Source organism: Ranitomeya variabilis, chromosome 4 (assembly GCF_051348905.1).
Source record: "Ranitomeya variabilis isolate aRanVar5 chromosome 4, aRanVar5.hap1, whole genome shotgun sequence".
In the NCBI taxonomy this organism is placed as follows: Eukaryota; Metazoa; Chordata; class Amphibia; order Anura; family Dendrobatidae; genus Ranitomeya; species Ranitomeya variabilis.
Genome location: NC_135235.1, coordinates 739,132,851 through 739,156,751, shown reverse-complemented (window position 1 = coordinate 739,156,751; position 23,901 = coordinate 739,132,851). Strand labels below are relative to the sequence as shown.

At 47.6% G+C, this 23,901-nt stretch overlaps 1 protein-coding gene across 3 annotated transcripts in view; it reads left to right on the top strand.

Annotated features, from left to right (window-relative positions):
* Positions 1-23,901, top strand: part of LOC143767994 (uncharacterized) — a 688,384-nt gene that overhangs the window by 410,346 nt on the left and 254,137 nt on the right. The gene's annotated exons all lie outside the window — the stretch shown is intronic.

Below are 23,901 nucleotides of genomic sequence, written 5' to 3'. Positions count from 1 at the left end.
TCTAAGCCCATGAACTGTGGAACACTGGTCAGGAGTCTGTGTGCCCAGCCTGTCTGTATCACCACTACGGGCACAGCTGGCAGCGAACCAGAATTGTGCCAGGTACTTGTGAATGGGTGCCGAACAGAGGGTCTCCTGGACACGGGGAGTAAAGTGACTCTGGTCCATCATTTCCTTGTTGGTGGGGACAACACCAATGGACAGAAAATGGAGGTGATGGGTATCCATGGGGAAATCCGGGAGTACCCGACCGTGGAGGTCAATGTTTCTACACCATGTGGAGACATTAGACATGTGGTGGGAGTGGCAAAGACCCTTCCCTAAGGGACTGTGTTGGGAAGAGATTTTCCCCTGTTTTGGTCCCTGTGGGACACCAGGGTAAACCCTCTCATGGAAAAAGTTATACTGGGTGCAGAGCCCAAAGATATTGAAATACCTGCCATAGGGGTCGCCAAGCTAGGATTAGAGTGTAATCCTGATAGGCTCCGTCTAGAGGTTGTGGCAGTAGAGGTTGTGGGGACCCCATTGAACCCTGAGTTGGAGATGTTCCCTGGTAAGGTTGGGACAGCTCAGATCCAGGGTCCCTTTCGGAGACGCAGATATAAAAGACGCAGGTATGAGAAGAGCCGAGAGTGTATGGTCGCAGAGGAGACTGGGGACGTGTGCACGAGGAACCCTATGGCATTGGTCAAGGAAGGGGCCAGGGGTCAGGGTAAATTAGATAGAGCGCTCGCTAGACAGCAGTATCGGGAGGCTCAGGTAGTACAGATATATGCTCAGAGTTGCCAGCGCAGTCCGCAGAGTTTCAGCGTGATACAGTTTCTGAGGCACGGGTAAGGGTACAGAGGAAATGGTACCAGGGGCCCGAAAGCAGATACTTAGGTGACAGGATGACCCGTGGGGTTAGTGAACCTAATGTAAACAAAGTAAAGACCACCCAAAACTGGCCCACATCTGTGGTTAATCAGAAAAGAGGGTTTGGCTTCTGCAATGGAGATCGGGGTGGGTGGTCCCATAATGAAATATGGAGGAGAAACGTAAAGGGGAGGGATGTGTGCGTTGATCGATGGTTCCGGTCCCTACTTTGGTTTCTTAATGTAGTGAGCGGGGATGTCAGGGGGGCATACCGATGCCCTGTCTTTCGCTCTTACAGGGTAACATATGTTCATCCCCACAGGTATGAACAGGGGGGAGGATATGTGAGGCAGTGACCCCTGGTACAGCTAGGGGGCGCTGTATGTGCTCCCCAGAATGTGCATGGAGGCATAGTGAGGGCGTACTACAGACACAGGTGTGGCTATAATTAGAATAGTGAAGCAGTGGCTGATAAAAAAAGCCCTGTAGTAGTGGGGGAGGTGTGTCAGTGTGTTCTTGGAAGCAGACAGGACAGTTGTCTGCAGAGCTCTCTCTGTGTGGAGCAACACAGAGGCTAAAGGAACCAGAGAGACCGACACCCTGCATCTTGGGCTGTCTTACGTGTACCCGGCTGCACTCCAGAGGATAAAAACTGGAGTGCGCTGAGTACAGAGACTTGTTACCGGCGTGCGGTCACCCAGAGAAACTGGACAGAGGGAAGTTCGGCCTGTGTATTGACTGCGTCATATAGCCATGCATTATTAATGGACTGTATGAAGAAGCCATATACTATATTGACTGTGTGAAGTAATACAATAAAATAACGTTTTGTTTGAACTTGTTTGGGTCACTGCCGTTTCACTGTGTATGGTCATACCGCTGCATCACACACCATGCACACTCATCACACAAGCACCATGCACACTCGTCACAAAAGCACCATGCACACTCGTCACACAAGCACCATGCAGAAACGTCACACAAGCACCATACACACATGTTTTGGAAATTTGGTTTGGATAAATCTATCCCTGTGTGTGCTGCGGCCGTTTCCAATAAGACTGAGTATTTTGAGCGCACACCATTGTGTCAATAACACTCCATCAATACTGATGATTTATTGTACTGTACATACATAGTTTTATAATCGCATATAGAAAGGAGGTGGTTAGGGGTGGTTAGTTAATTACCATATTGTCTAGCTCCTCTGTTATTGACAGAAAAAAAAGGAACAGCACAGTTTCCACTTATCTTCGGGTGCAAGGCCCCCAGGATAACAGTCCATATATCCAGGCTAGTCAATATTTAGAAAAAACAAGGCAGCACTCCATCATTGCAGTGTTTAGACGTGCAGGATTTTAATCAACTTGTCTGGGCGACGTTTCGGCTGTGAATGAGCCTTTCTCAAGCCTCTGTTATTGGTTATCTAAATATATATGGAATATTGTGATTAATGCAGATATGAATGCTGATTAAGCAACTAAAATGTAGCTCTCTGCATCTTTCTGCATCTAGGACAAAGTTGAGACATCTGATCATCACGTAATACATCTGGCGTTCTTCTGCTTTTGCCTGGAAAACCCCATACAGTCTGTCTGGCTTATATCAGTTTGTCAGCCATTTTAAGCCATTGATTATAATGTATATGGATCGCCCCCAGGCGCAGGGCAGTGGGGTACTCGGTACCGGGTCCCTCTGACTCGGTTCTGGGGATGTCACGGTGGCCCGACCCGGTCCATGGCCCTGCTAAGGGGCGCCAAATTAAAGGTGTAGTTTGTCAAGTGTTCGTGACGCCACCTGTGGTACTCAAAGGGATCCCTTTAAGAGACATAACCCTGAACGGGTTTAAAGCAGCAAAAACAGGAAAACAAACAATTAGCTATTTACAGTTTCAGGTTTCCGAGATTTATTTTTGTAAGTTGCAAAACATCAGTCGATAGTGAACACTTCTTGACCGGGGAAGCTTCGGTTCTGTGCTCCCGTCTGATGCGGTGTCAATGTCGTTGGTTCGCTTTTCAAATGCGGTCAAGTCACTAGGAGTCTGGGTTTGAATGTCAGTTTTAGTGGCAGGTTCAGTAGTAGAAATGATGCACACAGTGGTGGTAGTGTTGGGATTCGCTAGTTCAGAGACTATGGGGTTAATGTCGTTAGTCTTAGTTGTGGCAGCAGGTAGCACTGCTACGGGGCCTATCAGCAGTCCTTCGGTCACCGAGGCAGGGTCGGCATTCTTACCTGCTGCAGCGGTGTCCTCGATGTCGGCTGGCTCTGCTGGCGGCGGCGTCCGCGACGGTGTTGGCAGCAGCTCCTGTAGCGATGTAGGGAGCGGTGGCGACGTTGAGGAATCATCCGCAGGTGTCGTCCGGTATGCGGCCCTGGTGGTTACCCGCATCTGCAGGAGCTGGTCAATCAACTCCTCCATTCCGCCCTGCAGGGAATCGGTGTCAGCGGTGGAGGCCTAGTTCCGGTGCCCTTCCGGGTAGCTGGGGGAGTCCTCTGCTCCGACCCCACGCTCTGGTCCTGGGCAGCTCGCCATGGCGTCCTCCACGTAGTTCGCCTCTTCCTGGTCCTTTTCCCGCTCTCTTCTTCGTGGGCGGTTCCGTTTTTGTTGTCTCTGCCCGCCATTGAGGATCAGGAGGCGGATCTCGGCTGCTGACGGCCACGTCCTCAAGGTACAGAAATATTTAGACTGGGCGGCCATTGTTCTTCGCACTTCTCAGTTTGTTCACGCCCACAACTCCACGCCCTTCTTCTTCTCCTGCGCTCCTCGTGGCGCTGTAATGGCGGCGGTTTTGGCAGGAATTTTTGGCAGCAAATTGCAATACACAGTCTCAAGTAAATCACAGTTCCAATACAGTTCTGACACAGTTCTTAGGCACACATGACCTGATTTTCAGGCTTAAATAGATCCTGTTCGTGACGCCAAGACTTGGATCACCCCCAGGCGCAGGGCAGTGGGTTACTCGGTACCGGGTCCCTCTGTCTTGGTTCTGGGGATGTCACGGTGGCCGACCCGGTCCGTGGCCCTGCTAAGGGGCGCCCAATTAAAGGTGTAGTTTGTCAAGTGTGACCAACACTGCTAGGGGTCCGCTGGGGTGATGGAATGGCAGCTAGATGTTATACCTTCCCACAGGTGAAGTATGTCCCCAGGGCTTCCCTTGATAAGTAGGTGGTAATGGTGGATGTTGTAAGGCACGATGAATAACGAGGACACAACGGTTGCAGTCTCTTTACCTTTTACTGAAGACTTCAGAGTCCACAGTCCAGAGCACTGTTCACAGGGCTGGCTGAGTCCGGCCGGTCTGAAGGCACATCCAGAGTTCCCTTTGCAGGTGGAAATCAGTAGCCTTCCTGCTAGCGCCTGTGTGTTGTAGTACCTCCCTGCTGAGCACCACGGGATAGTCCTCACAACTGTCGTGTATGTTTCTGATGTTCTCTCTCCGTCCCCCAGATGGTATGGCTAGGGCGACCCGTATGACGGGGTAGGCCTGGAGCTATTTTATAGGGACCCTAGTGACACCCCTCTCCCACAATTTGCCTCCGTTGTAGTTGGAGCGCCCCCACACCGCCGCAGGGCCTAGGGGTACCCGGAGCCGGGCCTCTGGGTCTCAGTCCTGGGGTTGTCACGGTGGCTAGACCCGGTCCGTGGCCCTGTCTGTCAGTGGGGGATGTCCGGTAGAATAAGTGGTGGTGTAGCGGTGCAGTTGTGGGGTGCAGGTTGCGGTAAATAACGAGGACACCAGGTTGCAGTCTCTTTACCTCTTTACTGAAGGTTTCAGAGTCCTCAGTCCAGAGCGCTGTTAACAGGGTTGTCAGAGACCGGCCGGTCCAAAGGCACATCAGGAGTTCTCTTCACAGGTGGGAATCAGTGTCTACCTTCTAGCGCTGGGTGTTGTAGTTCTTCCCTGCTGAGCTCCCGGGATAGTCCTCACAACTGTTTCTGTCTGTCTCTGCTGTTCGTTCTCCCCGTCCTCCAGATGATATGGTAGGACGCACCCGTATGACGGGGTAGGCCTGGAGTTCTTCCGGGACCCTAGAGTCGCCCCTCTCCCACAGCTGCCTCCGTTGTCTGCTTAGGTGTTAAGTGAGACAGCCAACCTGTAATTGGCTGTCCGGCCGTGGTTTGCAGTGTACTTAAAGTCTCTTACTTGCTCGGCGTTCCGGCCACCGACTGTTTGCGCCTCAGAAGGATGTTGCCTCGGTCTAACAGCACGACCCCTTCTGGTCCCTATTCCTCTTTTCTGTTTTCCCGTTGTGCACTGGTTAGTTCTGCTCTGAGGAGTCTGCCAGGATCCCATCCCTGACAGGTCCTCGCACTAGCTCTTCCCAGCTACTTCTCTCTGTCTTCCTGTCCAACCCCCAGTTTTACCATAGTGTGAGGAGTGGCCTACTAGATAGGACCACCCCCCCTGGTGGCCGGAGTGTGAAGTGTAGTGAGGTGTTACCTGGTCAGAGAAACTCCTTTAGTGCAATCAGACGTACCATAGCTCCCCATAGTGGCGGAGCCACAGTACTGCAACAACCAGGACTCTGGGGTGCTGCATATTCATTAGTAGTGTTGAGCGATACCGTCCGATACTTGAAAGTATCGGTATCGGAAAGTATCAGCCGATACCGCCAAATTATCGGATCTAATCCGATACCCGATACCAATACAAGTCAATGGGACTCAAGTATCGGACGGTATCCCTGATGGTTCCCAGGGTCTGAAGGAGAGGAAACTCTCCTTCAGGCCCTGTGATCCATATTAATGTGTAAAATAAAGAATTAAAATAAAAAATATTGATATACTCACCTCTCCGACGCAGCCTGCACCTTACCGAGGGAACCGGCAGCCTTCTTTGCTTAAAATGCACGCGTTTAATGCCTTCCGTGACGTCACGGCTTCTGATTGGTCGCGTGCTGCCCATGTGAACGCGACGCGACCAATCACAAGCTGTGACGTAATTTTCAGGTCCTGAATGCCTAGAATTAGGCATTCAGGACCTGAAAATTACGTCACGGCTTGTGATTGGTCGTGTCGCGGTCACATGGGCGGCACGCGACCAATCAGAAGCCGTGACGTAATTTTCAGGTCCTGAATGCCTAGAATTAGGCATTTAGGACCTGAAAATTACGTCATGGCTTGTGATTGGTCGCGTTGCGGTCACATGTGCGGCACGCGACCAATCAGAAGCCGTGATGTCACGGAAGGCATTAAACGCGCGCATTTTAAGCAAAGAAGGCTGCCGGTTCCCTCGGCAAGGTGCAGACTGCGTCAGAGAGGTGAGTATATCAATATTTTTTATTTTAATTCTTTATTTTACACATTATATCGATTCCGATACCGATTCCCGATACAACAAAAGTATCGGATCTCGGTATCGGAATTCCGATACCGCAAATATCGGCCGATACCCGATACTTGCGGTATCGGAATGCTCAACACTATTCATTAGGTATTAAGGTTGGACAGCCAACTTTGAATTAACTGTCCTGCCGTTGTTTGAAGTAATGTGTAGAGCCTATTACTCCCTCGGTGTTCCGGCCAGCGGCTACGCGCCTCAGAAGGATGTTGCCGATCTTAAGGCAGGTGTTGTGAATTTGGATTCTGGGCTCCCCCGGTGGCCGCTTGTGGAATTGGACTTGTCATCCTCTTTCCTGTTTCACCTGGTTCCATCAGTAGTGGGTGTCGCTATTTAAGCTCATTTCTCTGGTGGTTTCTTGCCGGTCATCAATGTTATCTGATGCCTCTCAGTGCTTGTTCCTGCTTCTAGACTACTACTAGATAAGTTGGACTTTTGTCCTTGTTTTGTTTTGCCTATTTGTTCCAGTTCACAGCTGAAGTTTTGTTACTGTGTCTGGAAAGCTCTCGTTGATCAGGGATTGCTACTCTGGCGTTATGAGTTAATGCCAGAGTTTAAGGTAATCTCTGGATGGTGTTTTGTTAGTGTTTTTCTGCTGACCATGAAAGTATACTATCTGTCTTCTGCTATCTAGTAAGCGGACCTCAAATTTGCTAAGACTATTTTCCTGCTGCGTTTGTTGTTTCATCTGAACTCACCGTCATTATATGTGGGGGGGCTACTGTCTTCTTTGGAAATATTTCTCTAGAGGTGAGCCAGGTCTTATATTTCCCTCTGCTAGCTATTTAGGTCTTAGGCCAGAGCTGGGCATCTAGCGATAAATAGGAAATGCTACCTGGCTATTTCTAGTTGCGCGGCAGGCTTAGTTCATGGTCAGTATAGTTCCATCTTCCGAGAGCTTGTCCCTCTATAGGCTTGCTATGATCTCTGCCTGCAGAGATCATGACAGTTTGACCGGCCACTAAAGTGTTAAAGACCCAGGTTTAGAAAGGAGAGTTATAAGAAGTCTGCTGGAATTTTTTTTTTTTTTTTTTTCCCTCCAGTCTGCCTTGCTGCAGTCTTTTTTCTCTCTCTCCTCCTAATCTCTGTATGCTCTGTGTGCACCTGACAATAATGGATCTCCAGAGTGTAACTGCGGGTTTGAATAATCTCATCACGAAAGTACAAAATTTACAAGATTTTGTGGTACATGCTCCGGTATCTGAGCCGAGAATTCCTTTGCCGGAGTTCTTCACAGGGAATAGAGCTAGCTTCCAGAATTTCCGAAATAATTGTAAGCTTTATTTGTCCCTGAAGTCTCGTTCAGCTGGAGACCCTGCTCAGCAGGTTAGGATTGTGATTTCCTTGCTCAGGGGTGACCCTCAAGATTGGGCCTTCTCATTGCCAGCAGGGGATCCTGCGTTACGCGATGTGGATGCGTTTTTTCTGGCCTTGGGCTTGCTTTATGAGGAACCTCATTTGGAACTTCAGGCAGAAAAAACTTTGATGGCACTATCTCAGGGGCAAGACGAAGCTGAAGTTTTCTGCCAAAAATTCCGTAAATGGTCTGTGCTTACTCAGTGGAATGAGTGCGCCTTGGCGGCAACTTTCAGAGAAGGTCTCTCTGATGCCATTAAGGATGTTATGGTGGGGTTCCCTTTGCCTGCAGGTCTGAATGAGTCCATGACAATGGCTATTCAGATTGATAGGCGTCTGCGGGAGCGCAAACCGGTGCACCATCTGGCGGTGTCTATGGAAAAGACGCCAGAAAGTATGCAGTGTGATAGAATTCTGTCCAGGAGCGAGCGACAGAATTTTAGACGGAAGAATGGATTGTGTTTCTATTGTGGGGATTCTACTCATGTTATATCGGCATGCTCTAGGCGTACAAAGAAGCTTGATAAGTCTGTTTCCATTGGCACCATTCAGTCTAAGTTTATTTTGTCTGTAACCCTGATTTGCTCTTTGTCATCCATTGCCACGGACGCCTATGTTGACTCTGGCGCCGCTCTGAGTCTTATGGATTGGTCCTTTGCCAATCGTTGTGGTTTTGATTTAGAGCCTTTGGAGACTTTTATTCCTCTGAAGGGGATTGACTCCACCCCATTGGCTAATAATAAACCACAATACTGGACACAAGTAACCATGCGTATCAATCCGGATCACCAGGAGATTATTCGTTTCCTGGTGCTGTATAATTTACATGACGATTTGGTACTGGGATTGCCATGGTTGCAGTCTCACAACCCAGTCTTGGACTGGAGAGCAATGTCTGTGTTGAGCTGGGGATGTAAGGGTATTCATGGGGACGTACCTTTGGTTTCTATTTCGTCGTCCATTCCCTCTGAAGTCCCTGAGTTCCTCTCTGATTATCAAGACGTCTTTGACGAACCCACGCTTGGGTCGTTACCTCCGCACCGTGAGTGCGATTGTGCCATAGATTTGATACCGGGTTGTAAATATCCAAAGGGTCGTTTGTTTAATTTGTCTGTGCCGGAACATGCTGCTATGCGGGAATATATAAAGGAGTCTTTGGAAAAGGGACATATTCGTCCATCTTCTTCTCCCTTGGGAGCTGGGTTTTTCTTTGTCTCAAAAAAAGACGGCTCTTTGAGACCATGTATTGATTATCGGCTTCTGAATAAGATCACTGTTAAGTATCAATACCCATTGCCATTGCTTACTGATTTGTTTGCTCGTATAGAGGGTGCTAAGTGGTTCTCTAAAATTGATCTTCGTGGGGCGTATAATTTGGTGCGGATCAGGCAGGGGGATGAGTGGAAGACCGCATTTAATACGCCCGAGGGCCACTTTGAGTATTTGGTCATGCCTTTTGGTCTTTCTAATGCCCCTTCAGTTTTCCAGTCTTTTATGCATGATATCTTCCGCGATTTTCTGGATAAATTTATGATAATATATCTGGATGATATTCTGATTTTTTCTGATGACTGGGACTCTCATGTCCAGCAGGTCAGGAGAGTTTTTCAGGTTCTGCGGTCTAATTCTTTATGTGTGAAGGGGTCTAAGTGCGTTTTTGGGGTCCAGAAAATTTCCTTTTTGGGGTATATTTTTTCTCCCTCTTCCATTGAGATGGATCCCGTCAAGGTGCAAGCTATTTGTGACTGGACTCAGCCCTCCTCTCTTAAGGGTCTTCAGAGATTTTTGGGCTTTGCCAACTTTTACCGCCGATTTATTGCTGGTTTTTCGGATGTCGTTAAACCACTGACTGATTTGACCAGACAAGGCGCTGATGTTGCTAATTGGTCCCCTCATGCTGTAGAGGCCTTTCAGGAGCTTAAGCGCCGTTTTGCCTCTGCCCCTGTGTTGCGTCAGCCTGATGTGAATCTGCCTTTTCAGGTTGAGGTTGACGCTTCGGAGATCGGAGCTGGGGCAGTGTTGTCGCAGAAAGGTTCCGACTGCTCCGTCATTAGGCCTTGTGCCTTCTTTTCTCGCAAATTTTCGCCCGCAGAGCGGAATTATGATGTTGGGAATCGGGAGCTTTTGGCCATGAAGTGGGCGTTTGAGGAGTGGCGCCATTGGCTCGAGGGGGCTAGGCATCAGGTGGTGGTATTGACTGACCACAAAAATTTGATTTATCTTGAGACTGCCAGACGCCTGAATCCTAGACAGGCGCGCTGGTCTTTATTTTTTTCTCGCTTTAATTTTGTGGTGTCATACCTACCGGGTTCTAAGAATGTTAAGGCAGATGCCCTTTCTAGGAGTTTTGACCCGGACTCTCCTGGTAATTCTGAACCCACAGGTATCCTTAGGGAGGGAGTAATTTTGTCGGCCGTTTCTCCTGATCTGCGGCGGTCCTTGCAAGAGTTTCAGGCGGATAGACCGGATCGTTGTCCGCCTGATAGACTGTTTGTTCCGGATGATTGGACCAGCAGAGTCATCTCTGAGGTACATTCTTCTGCATTGGCAGGTCATCCCGGAATTTTTGGTACCAGGGATTTGGTGGCAAGATCCTTCTGGTGGCCTTCCCTGTCACGAGATGTGCGAGTCTTTGTGCAGTCATGTGACGTTTGTGCTCGGGCCAAGTCTTGTAGTTCTCGGGCTAGCGGACTGCTGTTGCCCTTGCCTATTCCTAAGAGGCCTTGGACACACATCTCGATGGATTTTATTTCAGATCTGCCTGTTTCCCAGAAGATGTCTGTCATCTGGGTGGTCTGTGACCGTTTCTCTAAAATGGTCCATTTGGTTCCTCTGCCCAAGTTGCCTTCTTCTTCTGAGTTGGTTCCTCTGTTTTTTCAGAATGTTGTCCGATTGCACGGTATTCCTGAGAATATTGTTTCTGACAGAGGTACCCAATTTGTGTCTAGATTTTGGCGGGCATTCTGTGCTAGGATGGGCATAGATTTGTCTTTTTCATCTGCTTTTCACCCTCAGACTAATGGCCAGACCGAGCGGACTAATCAGACCCTTGAGACATATCTGAGGTGTTTTGTCTCTGCTGACCAGGATGATTGGGTTGCTTTTTTGCCATTGGCAGAGTTCGCCCTCAATAATCGGGCCAGTTCTTCCACCTTGGTGTCCCCGTTTTTCTGTAATTCGGGGTTTCACCCTCGATTTTCCTCCGGTCAGGTGGAATCCTCGGATTGTCCTGGAGTGGATGCGGTGGTGGAGAGATTGCATCACATCTGGGGGCAGGTTATGGACAATTTGAAGTTGTCCCAGGAGAAGACTCAGCGTTTTGCCAACCGTCATCGTCGTGTTGGTTCTCGGCTTTGTGTTGGAGATTTAGTGTGGTTGTCTTCTCGTTTTGTCCCTATGAGGGTCTCTTCTCCTAAGTTTAAACCTCGGTTCATCGGCCCTTATAGAATATTGGAGATTCTTAATCCTGTTTCTTTCCGTTTGGACCTCCCTGCGTCCTTTTCCATTCATAACGTTTTTCATCGGTCGTTATTGCGCAGGTATGAGGTACCTGTTGTACCTTCAGTTGAGCCTCCTGCTCCGGTGTTGGTTGAGGGTGAGTTGGAGTACGTTGTGGAGAAAATTTTGGACTCTCGTGTTTCCAGACGGAAACTCCAGTATCTGGTTAACTGGAAGGGTTACGGCCAGGAGGATAATTCTTGGGTCAATGCATCTGATGTTCATGCTTCTGATCTTGTTCGTGCCTTCCATAGGGCTCATCCTGGTCGCCCTGGTGGATCTGGTGAGGGTTCGGTGCCCCCTCCTTGAGGGGGGGGTACTGTTGTGAATTTGGATTCTGGGCTCCCCCGGTGGCCGCTTGTGGAATTGGACTTGTCATCCTCTTTCCTGTTTCACCTGGTTCCATCAGTAGTGGGTGTCGCTATTTAAGCTCATTTCTCTGGTGGTTTCTTGCCGGTCATCAATGTTATCTGATGCCTCTCAGTGCTTGTTCCTGCTTCTAGACTACTACTAGATAAGTTGGACTTTTGTCCTTGTTTTGTTTTGCCTATTTGTTCCAGTTCACAGCTGAAGTTTTGTTACTGTGTCTGGAAAGCTCTCGTTGATCAGGGATTGCTACTCTGGCGTTATGAGTTAATGCCAGAGTTTAAGGTAATCTCTGGATGGTGTTTTGTTAGTGTTTTTCTGCTGACCATGAAAGTATACTATCTGTCTTCTGCTATCTAGTAAGCGGACCTCAAATTTGCTAAGACTATTTTCCTGCTGCGTTTGTTGTTTCATCTGAACTCACCGTCATTATATGTGGGGGGGCTACTGTCTTCTTTGGAAATATTTCTCTAGAGGTGAGCCAGGTCTTATATTTCCCTCTGCTAGCTATTTAGGTCTTAGGCCAGAGCTGGGCATCTAGCGATAAATAGGAAATGCTACCTGGCTATTTCTAGTTGCGCGGCAGGCTTAGTTCATGGTCAGTATAGTTCCATCTTCCGAGAGCTTGTCCCTCTATAGGCTTGCTATGATCTCTGCCTGCAGAGATCATGACAGGCAGGACTCCTCCTGGTGTTATCTCCTTGTGCTGTGATCTCGTTTCTCACTTCTCCACAATATACTTTGCTTCTTGTCCTTTCTTAGGATGCTGCCGCAATGAGGTGCAGGCGCAGCTCCATAACGTTCTATCTCTTGCTAAGTCTCTGTCAGGATCCCACCCCTGACAGGGACCTCTGTCTGCAGCTCAGATTTTCCTGCTTCTCTCCCTGTCTGCCTGACAGGTCTTCTCTGGGTCTCACCCAGGCAGCTTTCTGACTAACTTCCTATCCAACCCCCAGTCTTACCCGAGTGTGAGGAGTGGCCTAATAGACAGAACCTTTTGCTCCCCCTGGTGGCCAGAGTGTGAAGTGTAGTGTGTGACTGTGATACCTGGTCAGGTGAACTCCTTTAGTACCATCAGACGTACCATCACTCCCCCTTGTGGAAGAGCGACAATACTGCAACGACCAGGACTCTGGGGCGCTGCACTTACATTAGCTGTGAGTATATATGAGTATACATGCAAGTGAGATCTACATGATATATATATTTCTATCACACACACGTCACACAAGCACCATGCACACTTGTCACACAAACACCATGCAGACTCATCACACAAGCACCATGCACACAAGTAAAGCAGCACACATGAAACAAGTGCAGTTAACACAAAAAATACAGTACAGAATAAACACAGCACAAAGACATTCTAAACATGAAGTCCTATTATTGCTTAATTACCTCATCCGATCCTGTCTCCATTCCACCACGATGCATCCTGCACTTAAGAGTAGTGGTAACTAAATGGTAAGCTCCGCCTCCAACATCACTAATCTCCCCTCCCAGGGCAATGAATTTCAAGAAGTCTGCAAAGTCTCCCATATTAAATATGTCGTATACAGCATGAGAAGAGGAGCCGGAGAGTGAAGCAGCCATAGATCTACCCTCAGAGGATATCCTGCTGCCAGCGCCACACGCCTGAGAAGGACGCGGTGCTCACTGCAGGAGCTGTCAAGGAAAGGAGATGTCTCACTCTCTCAGCAAGAGCCTGTGATAGAAATATATATATCATATAGATCCCACTTGCATGTATACTCCTTTATAATCATATATACTCACATAAAAGCAAATATATATCTATATACTCAGCTAGTTTATAATCAGTTGCTCAACTTCACCATGTTGAGTCCTTATCTGTCCCTGGCTTCCTAACTGTAGGGATCCCAGTGAAATGACACGCAGCACAAAAGGTTGTGTGATCATATACAGGGGAAACCCAGGAGCACGTCTGACCCACTGAGCTCTACCCCTCCTTTATAAAAAGAGTTAGACATTTTACAGACATGCGCACAAGCGCTCATATTTCACATCCTTAAAAAAAACAGTCTATACTAGAGATAAGGCACGGCTTCTGGTATTTAGGTAAAAGGTTACAATTACAAGAAGAAATGCACCCGTGATTAGTTCCATAAAAGGAAATGTCAACTTTGCTCTAGTTTCTTGCTGCAAGCCAGATGTCTCAGGAGAAAGACACAATGGATTCTTTCAGTCTGATCTCCACAATTCCCCCCTTTGACATATTCCTTTTATTTATTACCATAGGGCCAAAGACAAAGCCTTTATTTTTGGTATTACACATACACACACTTATATTATTAATAAGAGAATCAAATCTAGTATTAATTCTTCTATTGCAAATTATTTTCTTCTTTAGCAGTATACTTTGTCGTGGTTAATACTATTAACATCAATATCATGAGTTTTGTACTGCTTTTTTGCAGTGGCTTGCATGTATCCATGATGCCTTTCCTTCAAGCTTGACTGATGTAGGTGTTGTCAACAGGACTTGGAAGGGTCCGTCAAATCTTGGTTCAAGAGCCTTTCTGGTGTGTCTTTTTACATAGACTTGATCACCTGGTTCCAACTTGTGACTTCCTTCAATGTTGTCAGGATCTGGAAGGGAAGCAAAAACTTGTGCATGCACCTTAGTTAATTGTTTCTGAAGATTTTGCACATAAGAAGTCAATGACTCAATATTTAACACAAGTTGTTGTGGAAAATAACATCCTAAATTGGCAGTCCTGCCAAACAAAATTTCATATGGAGACAGTTTAGTCTTACCCCTTGGGGTATTGCGTATTGAGTAAAGGGCCAGTGGAAGGCATTCTGTCCAAGGCTTTCCTGTTTCAGCCATGGCTTTCTGTATTTTTAATTTTAAAGTTCCATTCATGCGTTCCACCTTACCAGAACTTTGAGGATGGTACGGAGTGTGTAACTGACTTTCAACACCCAACATTTTCAGTACATTTTGAAATATTTCTCCAGTGAAATGAGTACCCCTATCTGACTCGATCACTTCAGGGAGACCGTAACGGGGTATCAGTTCGGCAACTAGTTTTACAGCAGTGTTTTTAGCTGAAGCCTTCCGAACTGGATAGGCCTCTGGCCACCCTGAGAACATGTCCACACACACCAACACATACTCATACCCATTACTTTTTGGCAGCTGGATAAAGTCTATTTGTAATCGCTGAAACGGATAGAGAGGTCGGACGTGGTGCTTCATAGGGGTCTTTGTTGTCTGTCCGGGATTATGTGCCAGGCATATAACGCATGCAGCACAATAGTCTCTTGCGTAGTTGCCAAAACCTGGAGCCAACCAGACTTGCTTTGCCAGTAGTGTCATTGCATTTGCAGACACATGCGTAGGGTGGTGTAGTCCACCAACTACAATCGGGTACCAGGCTCTAGGTAGACATATTAGTCCATCTTTCTTCCAAATTCCTGCTTGTTCTTCTGCCCCTTCCTTTTTCCATCTATCCCTCTCCTCTTCTCCTGCATCTTCCTGTGCTTGTCTCAGTCTATCTTCAGTATTTTCTGTGAGGTTTACAGTATGAACCTGCTGTAAGGGTTTGACTGCCGCTGCTTTGGCTGCTTTATCAGCCCTATCATTTCCCCTAGATTCCCTAGTGTCGAGTCTCACATGTGCAGCTACCTTAATTACTGCTACTTCTTTTGTTTCTTGTGCAGCCTCTAAGATCTGTTTGATCAGAGAAGCATGTTTTACAGGTTGGCCTGACGCTGTCATGTAACCTCTAGCTCTCCAGATTACTCCAAAGTCAAACACAATACCATGTGCATACCTAGAATCAGTGTATATATTAGCTGTCTGATTCTCAGCTATTTTTAGCGCTTCAATTAATGCTGTTAGTTCTGCTTCTTGTGCAGACTGTTTTGGTGGAAGTGGTTCTGCTTTGAGAGTTTCAGATTCTGACACAACTGCATACCCTGTATGGAAGTTACCTGTGTCATCTGCAAACCTACTACCGTCTATAAACAGCTCTAAATCTGGATTTTGAAGTGGTGTTTCGGATACATTGGGTAAGCCTGCTGTTTCTTGTAAAATGAGCTCTGTACAATCATGTGTGTCTGTAGGGAAAAAATTTGCGTGTGGATCAGTGTCCTTATTCCCCCCTTCAGACTCGAGAGGTAGCAGTGTAGCTAAATTGAGAGTCTGAAGCCTAGCAAATGTGATAGTAGAGGGAAGCAGCAAAGAACACTGTAGCCGCAAATGTCTGGCCATGGAAATGTGTTTTGGTTGGACCTGGTTTAATATCCCATAAACATCATGCGTAGTTTGAACTGTGAGTGGATACTCTAGGACAATTTCTGATGCTTTGTCCAACAATAGTGAGACAGCAACAACTACACGTACACAGGTTGGCGCTGCTCTAGCTACTGGATCTAACCTTGCTGAAAGATATGCAATTGGTCTTTGTTTCCCTGCATGCTTCTGGGTAAGAACTCCTGTAGCATGAGAATCAACTTCTGCAGCCATAAGCTGAAATGGTTTGGTGTAGTCTGGTAGCCCTAACGCTGGAGCTGAAACAAGGGCATCTTTTAATTGTTGGAACGAAATCTGACCTTCTTTTGTCAACAAATAAGGTTCACTTTTTACACAGTCATACAGTGGTTGCATTAGTTGACTGGCATGTATAATCCATTGTCTACAATGAGACACTATTCCTAAAAATGCTCGTAGCTGTTTATGATTTCTAGGCTCATTCATCTGTCTTATTGCTTCAGTTCTTTGAGGTGTAAGATGCTTTTTACCTTGAGAAATGCAATGACCTAGAAAGACCACTTTGATCTGACAAACTTGTAGCTTTTGTCTATTCACTTTACACCCTTCTTTTTCTAGAAAACATAGTAAACTCACAGTGGACCTTTCTGCAGTTTCTAAATCTGGGCAGCAAAGTAGTAGGTCATCCACATACTGCAAAATTACTACCTGTGATTCAGGTTCAAACCTTTGAAGAACTGTTTGTAGGGCATTTGAATAAAGAGTAGGGGAGTGTATCATTCCCTGTGGAAGGCGTGTCCACGCCAACTGTTTGCCCTTAAATGTAAATGCAAACAAATGCCAACTATCTTGGTGTAAAGGAACCGAGAAAAATGCATTTGAAAGATCTATTACAGTAAACACTTGAGAACTGGCTGGTATCTGTGATAGTAACGTATGAGGATTGGGTACAACTGGGGTGATTGGATCTAGAACTTTGTTTATTTCTCTTAGATCATGTACCATACGATATTTGGGCATGGAACCCTTATCAAGAGTTCTCTTCTTGACTGGATACAGAGGAGTGTTAGCAGGTGATTGTATCTCTACCAAAACTCCTTTCTCTCTATATCCCTCTATCTGTTTTGTAATTGCTAATTCCTGCTGGGCACTCACAGGGTATTGTCTGAGCTGTGGGAGAACAGCTCCTGGTTGCACAGATAATTTTACAGGAGAAATATGCAATAATCCCACATCAGTGTCACCCTGTGCCCACAGTGTTTCTGGGACCGTTGAGAGATCTAGATCTGTGGTGTACTCTTTTTCTTCAGTATAATCCTCAAAAGCCTGAATTCTGACATATTGTTCTAATGATTCTGCATCATCAGGGATAGTCAGCATAACTGTGCCATCTTCCCTAAAATTGATGTTAGCTTCTAATTTCTTTAGTACATCAGTTCCTAACAGACATGTTGGGGCACCTCTGGCATACAAAAATCTGGATGCAAAACATTTAGGTCCTAATGAGACCTCTAGGGGCACAGTATATGGCAGTGTTCGAATTACCCCATCATAACCCTCAGCAAAAGTTGTTTGTTCTGAAATATCTTCCGGATTCGGAAGAAAATCTTGATTCAAAATTGAGGAAGTTGCACCTGTATCTATCAAAAATGGAAACTCTCTCCCCCCCACATTCACCTGTATCATAGGTCTTCTAGCTGGTAGGGAAGTTTGTAACACATCGAGTCAATCTGAATCTGGTATGGGACCATCTATGATGGTAGATTTCTGCTGGTTGTCCGTTTGGGGAGGGTTATTTCTGGGAACAAATTTGCCTGACTTTATATCTGCCAACTTCTTCCTGCACTCTCTTTGGAAATGACCTGGCTTTTTACAGTAGTGGCAAGGAAAATTGTGTCTCACTCTTCCTCCTGTATTAGCTTGTGCTATTCTAACAGGCTTACGATTCTCTCTCATATCCATGGCTATTCCTAAACATCGTTGTTTCACAATATTTGGTTGTTCAATTGTTCTCCAATCTGGAGTAGAGGATTTAAATTTTTCTCTGATTTTCGGATCTAGCCCCTCTATTAATTGTTTTGTAAAAAGTCTCCTTACTGAAGCATCAGTCAAATCCAATCCTTCATCCCTAAAGCTATTTTCTAGTTCTTGACTATATTCTTCAATACTTTGCCCAAATTTCTGCATAATCACACCTGTAGACCCCCTTTCCCTCTGTTTTCCTCTCATGAAAATTATTAATGCCTCTGTGAACTGGGTACCTGATGCTTCTGTCTGTAAGGCACCCCCTTCTGCCACTGGTCTATTGGGCTGTAGGTGTGTCAATAATTCCTGAAAAAGTCCGGGGGACATTTTCATTCTACATAATTCTTCCCCGTCCGCCCAGACCCCAGCATGAGTCTGCATGATTTGTTGTATATACTGCGCAAATCGGATAGGATATTGAGTGGGATCAGGTGCATTATGCAGGAGGGACATACCCTCAGCAGGGGACCAAGGAAAGTATTGTCTGGTCTGATGATATCTGGTGTTCATTACTCCTCCTTCACCAGCTTCTCTAAAAGGTCTTGGTACTACCCTAACAGGGGCAAGTACAGCGCCATATCTAGGTGTACCACAGGCTAGGCAATCATTTCTCCAATCTGGATTTTGTTGTCCACAGTGTGAACATTCCCATCCTCCTACCCCACCAAGATTGGGATACAAGGCTGGAAATTGTTTTCCTCCTTCTGCTCTTCCAGATGGTACAAATGATTGGGCTTTTGGATCTAGGTAAGGTGGCGGGATTATGTCACAACTTTTTCCCTTCCCCATGATCCATTTGGAAGTGTCTGGATCGTACTTCCAATTCTCCTCTTTAGCTGTTTTTGAGACCTCTATCATACAGTGTATGATTTCTTCCCACCCATTGTCTTTGATAATTCCACCTCGTTCTTTACTCAGTTTTTCCCATTCTGTACTGAACATAAGTGCTTCTGAAATTCCCAATTTTTCTCTTACCCTTCTAATCTGCCTTCTGACTGTCTTTTCACATCTTTCCTGTATGATATCTGCTGCTTCCACTTGTCCTAAGACAGTTTTGGTCTGTTTATTTCCCATTTTTCTTTTCAATATTAGCTATGACTACCCTAGGTGACGTTTGGACAATCACTTACTCTATGGTGATGTCTCGTTGCCTTCTCTCCTAGGGAGCTAAAATATTGAAGGGCTTGTCTGCTCCATTTCTTCTAATATGCAGGACGTACTTAAGTGCTATTATGCACGCAAACAGACCCAGCAACACCATACAGATCACAAAACTTTCTGTGTCAGTTAGCATACTTGTCCCAGGCTCATGAAACCGCGTCCTGGGCTCATTCTATCAAACCTTATCCAGAAATGAAGAAGGTTAAGCACTTAATGAGAGTCAAGCATGGGCGGAGAAGAAGAATGCAACCACATGACCCAGTTAGGCTGACTTCCGTGTATAAGGCTTATACCCCAACTATTTCGGCTTATTTTCTACGCACTTTTGCTCTTCTTTCACAACATACCACAACCTTCACACTGTTCACACACTGCCAGGGACAGGACTCATAAGTCTATACAATATGGTAACCCGAGTTTTATAGGTATCTACTCACTACTAGACTAACCCAGCGTGACATGGCTCATAGAGATCTTTCGGATAATACAGGGCAGATAAAAGAGAACTAATAATGTCTCTTACCTGGCCAGGTTTTTCAGTTCATTTGCCGTCCATTATCCCAGATCTCCGTTGTCCGTATCCGCAGGTAAATCTCGAGCAAATACTCTTTTCTCAGGTCCCTGTTCGGTGCGCCAGAGAAATGTTGAGTCCTTATCTGTCCCTGGCTTCCTAACTGTAGGGATCCCAGTGAAATGACACGCAGCACAAAAGGTTGTGTGATCATATACAGGGGAAACCCAGGAGCACGTCTGACCCACTGAGCTCTACCCCTCCTTTATAAAAAGAGTTAGACATTTTACAGACATGCGCACAAGCGCTCATATTTCACATCCTTAAAAAAAACAGTCTATACTAGAGATAAGGCACGGCTTCTGGTATTTAGGTAAAAGGTTACAATTACAAGAAGAAATGCACCCGTGATTAGTTCCATAAAAGGAAATGTCAACTTTGCTCTAGTTTCTTGCTGCAAGCCAGATGTCTCAGGAGAAAGACACAATGGATTCTTTCAGTCTGATCTCCACAACCACATGAGCCTGGCCAGATGGTTCCTTGGTAGTTTCCAGACACCTAAAAAACAGGAACTTAGGCCAGATGTCCTGAACTAATGTCTAAAATCTTGCTGAATAGCAGGATAAAGGTGAAGCACCATGCACACACGTCACACAAGCACCATGCACACTCGTCACATAAGCATGTGAACACGTCACACAAGCACCATGCGCACACGTCACACAAGCATCATGCACACTCGTCACACTAGCACCATGCACACACGTCACACAAGCACCATGCAGACTCGTCACACAAACACCATTCACACACGTCACACAGCACCATGCACACTCGTCACACAGCACCATGCACACTCGTCACACAAGCACCATGCACACTCGTCACACAAGCACCATGCACACTCGTCACACAAGCACCATGCACACTCGTCACACTAGCACCATGCAGTCACGTCACACAGCACCATGCACACACGTCACACAAGCACCATGCACATACGTCACACAAGCACCATGCAGACTCGTCACACAAGCACCATGCACACAAGTAAAGCAGCACACATGAAACAAGTGCAGTTAACACAAAAAATAGAGTACAGAATAGACACAGCACAAACACATTCTAAACATGAAGTCCCATTATTCCTTAATTACCTCATCCGATCCTGTCTCCATTCCACCACGATGCATCCTGCACTTAGAGTAGTGGGATCTAAATGGTAAGCTCCGCCTCCAACATCACTAATCTCCGCCCCCAGGGCAATGAATTTCAAGAAGTCTGCAAAGTCTCCCATATTAAAGGGAACCTGTCACCTGAATTTGGCGTGCCCTTTTTTTGGTCCGATGGGTGGTGTTTTTGGGTGTTTTATTCACCCCTTCCTTTCCCGCTGGCTGCACGCTGGCCGCAATATCGTCTTCAAGTTCATTCGCTTTCCTTTGTAAAACATGCCTGTGCAGGGCAATCTTGCCTTGCTCACGCGCAGTATGCTTTGCCCAACTGCGGGTAAAGCCGAAAAGCATTAGTGCACATGCGCCGGCGCACTATGTCCCGGAATACAGTGAAATACTTCCGGGACATAGTGCGCCGGCACATGCGCACTAATGCTTTTCGGCTTTGCCCGCAGTTGGGCAAAGCATACTGCGCGTGAGCAAGGCAAGATTGCCTTGCGAAGGCGTGTTTTACGAAGGAAAGCGAATCAACTTGAAGACGATATTGCGGCCAGCGTGCAGCCAGAGGGAAAGGAAGGGGTGAATAAAACACCCAAAAACACTGCCCATTGGACTGAAAATAGGGCCCGCCAAATTCAGGTGACAGGTTCCCTTTAAATACGCCGTATACACAATGAGAAGAGGAGCCGGAGAGTGAAGCAGCCATAGATCTACCCTCAGAGGATATCCTGCTGCCAGCGCCACACGCCTGAGAAGGACGCGGTGCTCACTGCAGGAGCTGTCAGGGAATGGAGATGTCTCACTCTCTGAGCAAGAGCCTGTGATAGATATATATATATATCATATAGATCCCACTTGCATGTATACTCCTTTATAATCATATATACTCACATAAAAGCAAATATATATCTATATACTCAGCTAGTTTATAATCAGTTGCTCAACTTGACCACATGAGCTAGGCCAGATGGTTCCTTGGTACTTTCCAGACACCTAAAAAACAGGAAGTTAGGCCAGATGTCCTGAACTAATGTCTAAAATCTTACCAAATAGCAGAATAAAGGAGACAGCTACTTCTATGAGTGCTAAATCAGCTAGTTGCTAGGTAGACTTTAGTCAGAATATGCCATGTACTCAGTCAAAGTATATTATGTACTCAGTCAGCCAATGAAATAATAACTAAATTGTATGTTAATTTACTAACCACCCCTTTTTATACGCATCTATAAAACTATATCAAAGAATAAACCAGCAGATCTGGATAGAATGTTATCCTGTCACTTTCGTGTCAGAGTCATTCTTTCTTGAGCGCTCAACATATCTGACCTGATAATTGGGAAAGGCCGCAGCACACACAGGGATAGATTCATCCCAAACCAAATTTCCATAACACCTGGCGCCTGCATGCGGGGCAGTGGGAGAAACGCACGGGGACCTTGCTGACCGGAAGGACGAGGGTGCCAGCCGCTGCCTTGGCTCACAGGACGGAGACTGCAGCTCCATCAGAGTAAGGTAAGAAAATGTCATCTTACCTGAATGTCCCATGTGCCCAGTCCAGGTCTATACCTTTAGCCGGCCAGGTGTGGTCACCACAGCATTCCCAGGTAGTGTAAAAAGTCCAAGCCCGTATCCAAACCCTGGGATATAAGTCAAGGTGTCTGCTGTGTGCCATGTATGTGTTCCATGTTTGTGTGATATCTTGGAGAAAAACTGGAACGGTGACTGCTTTGTTTGTGGTTGCTGGGTAACAGACGGCAGGAGGTCAAATCGTTTGATAAGCTATCACAGATTCCTATGCAGCAGGAGGGACAGGTGGTCCCGGGACAGGTAGTCTGATGTGTCAGGCTCGGATGGTGATAGCTTAGAGGGCTGCCACAGATTCCCTTAGCCGGCGAGCCAGTCACGACGACAGGACCGGAGGGAGGTAGAATTCCCGCTTGTTGTGCTCCTCACTCAGGCGGCCCGGGCATAGGTGTACCCAGTGCGATTCATAGTTGTCTGTTCCCAGAACGGCTTGCACGTGTCGCAGAATAATAAACAGGGCATCGGTTCATGTCGTGTACTGTTGCTTTAACCCCTTCCCGACCTATGACGCATACGCTGCGTCATGAAAGTCGGTGCCAATCCGACCTGTGACGCAGCGTATGCGTCATGGCGGAATCGCGTTCCTGCAGGTCGGGTGAAAGGGTTAACTAAAATTTCACCCGACCTGCAGGTACAGGGGAACTTGTACTTTAGCCCAGGGGGGGTGGCTCAGCTCCAACTTGGCTACGATCGCCCTGGTGACCACTTTGTCACCACCCCCCAGATCTGATTGGAGCTAGCGTCCATGTGACGCTAGCTCTCCATTCAGATGTGTGGGGGGGGCGGAGAAAACCATGGCTGCCTCGCTGTCCAGCTTCATGCCTTCCATGGAAGCTGAACAGCGAGGTGCCTGCATACTGCCCTGCCACATACAGCGATCGCCGCCGCCGCTGCAGTCACCGCCACCGCTGCAGTGGCTGCCACCGCCAGGTGCTCCCCTCTGCTTCTCTTCCCCCCCTTGTGATTCCATGCCCCCCGACCTTCGCTCCCTCCCCCCTGCCCCCGGTGATCGCCCCCTCCCCCCTGACCCGGAGATCACCCCCCCCTGCTGCTGCCGACTCCATTTCCACCTTCTGCTGCATCGCATCTGACAGCCCCCGCCCCAGTGATCCCCCCCCTGATCTCTCCTCTGATTGATCCCCAGATCACCCCCTGCCTCGCTTATTTTCTTCCCTGCCCCTCTGATGTCCTCCCCTGCCCTGCTGATGTCCTCCCCTGCCCCGCTGATGTCCTCCCCTGCCCTGAAGATCTCCCCCCAGCCCTGTGGATTGCCCCCTGCCCCGCTGATGTCCCCCCTGCCCCGCAGATCTCCCTCCCTGCCCCGCTGATGTCCCCCCTGCCCCGCAGATCTCCCCCCTGCCCTGTGGATCGCCCCCTGTCCCGCTGATGTCCCCCCTGCCCCGCAGATCTCCCCCCAGCCCTGTGGATTGCCCCCTGCCCCGCTGATGTCCCCCCTGCCCCGCAGATCTCCCTCCCTGCCCCGCTGATGTCCCCCCTGCCCCGCAGATCTCCCCCCTGCCCTGTGGATTGCCCCCTGCCCCGCTGATGTCCCCCCTGCCCCACAGATCTCCTTCCCTGCCCCGCTGATGTCCCCCCTGCTCAGCAGATCTCCCCCCTGCCCTGTGGATTGCCCCCTGCCCCGCTGATGTCCCCCCTGCCCCGCAGATCTCCCTCCCTGCCCCGCTGATGTCCCCCCTGCCCCGCAGATCTCCACCTACCCTGTGGATTGCCCCCTGCCCCGCTGATGTCCCCCCTGCCCCGCAGATCTCCCTCCCTGCCCCGCTGATG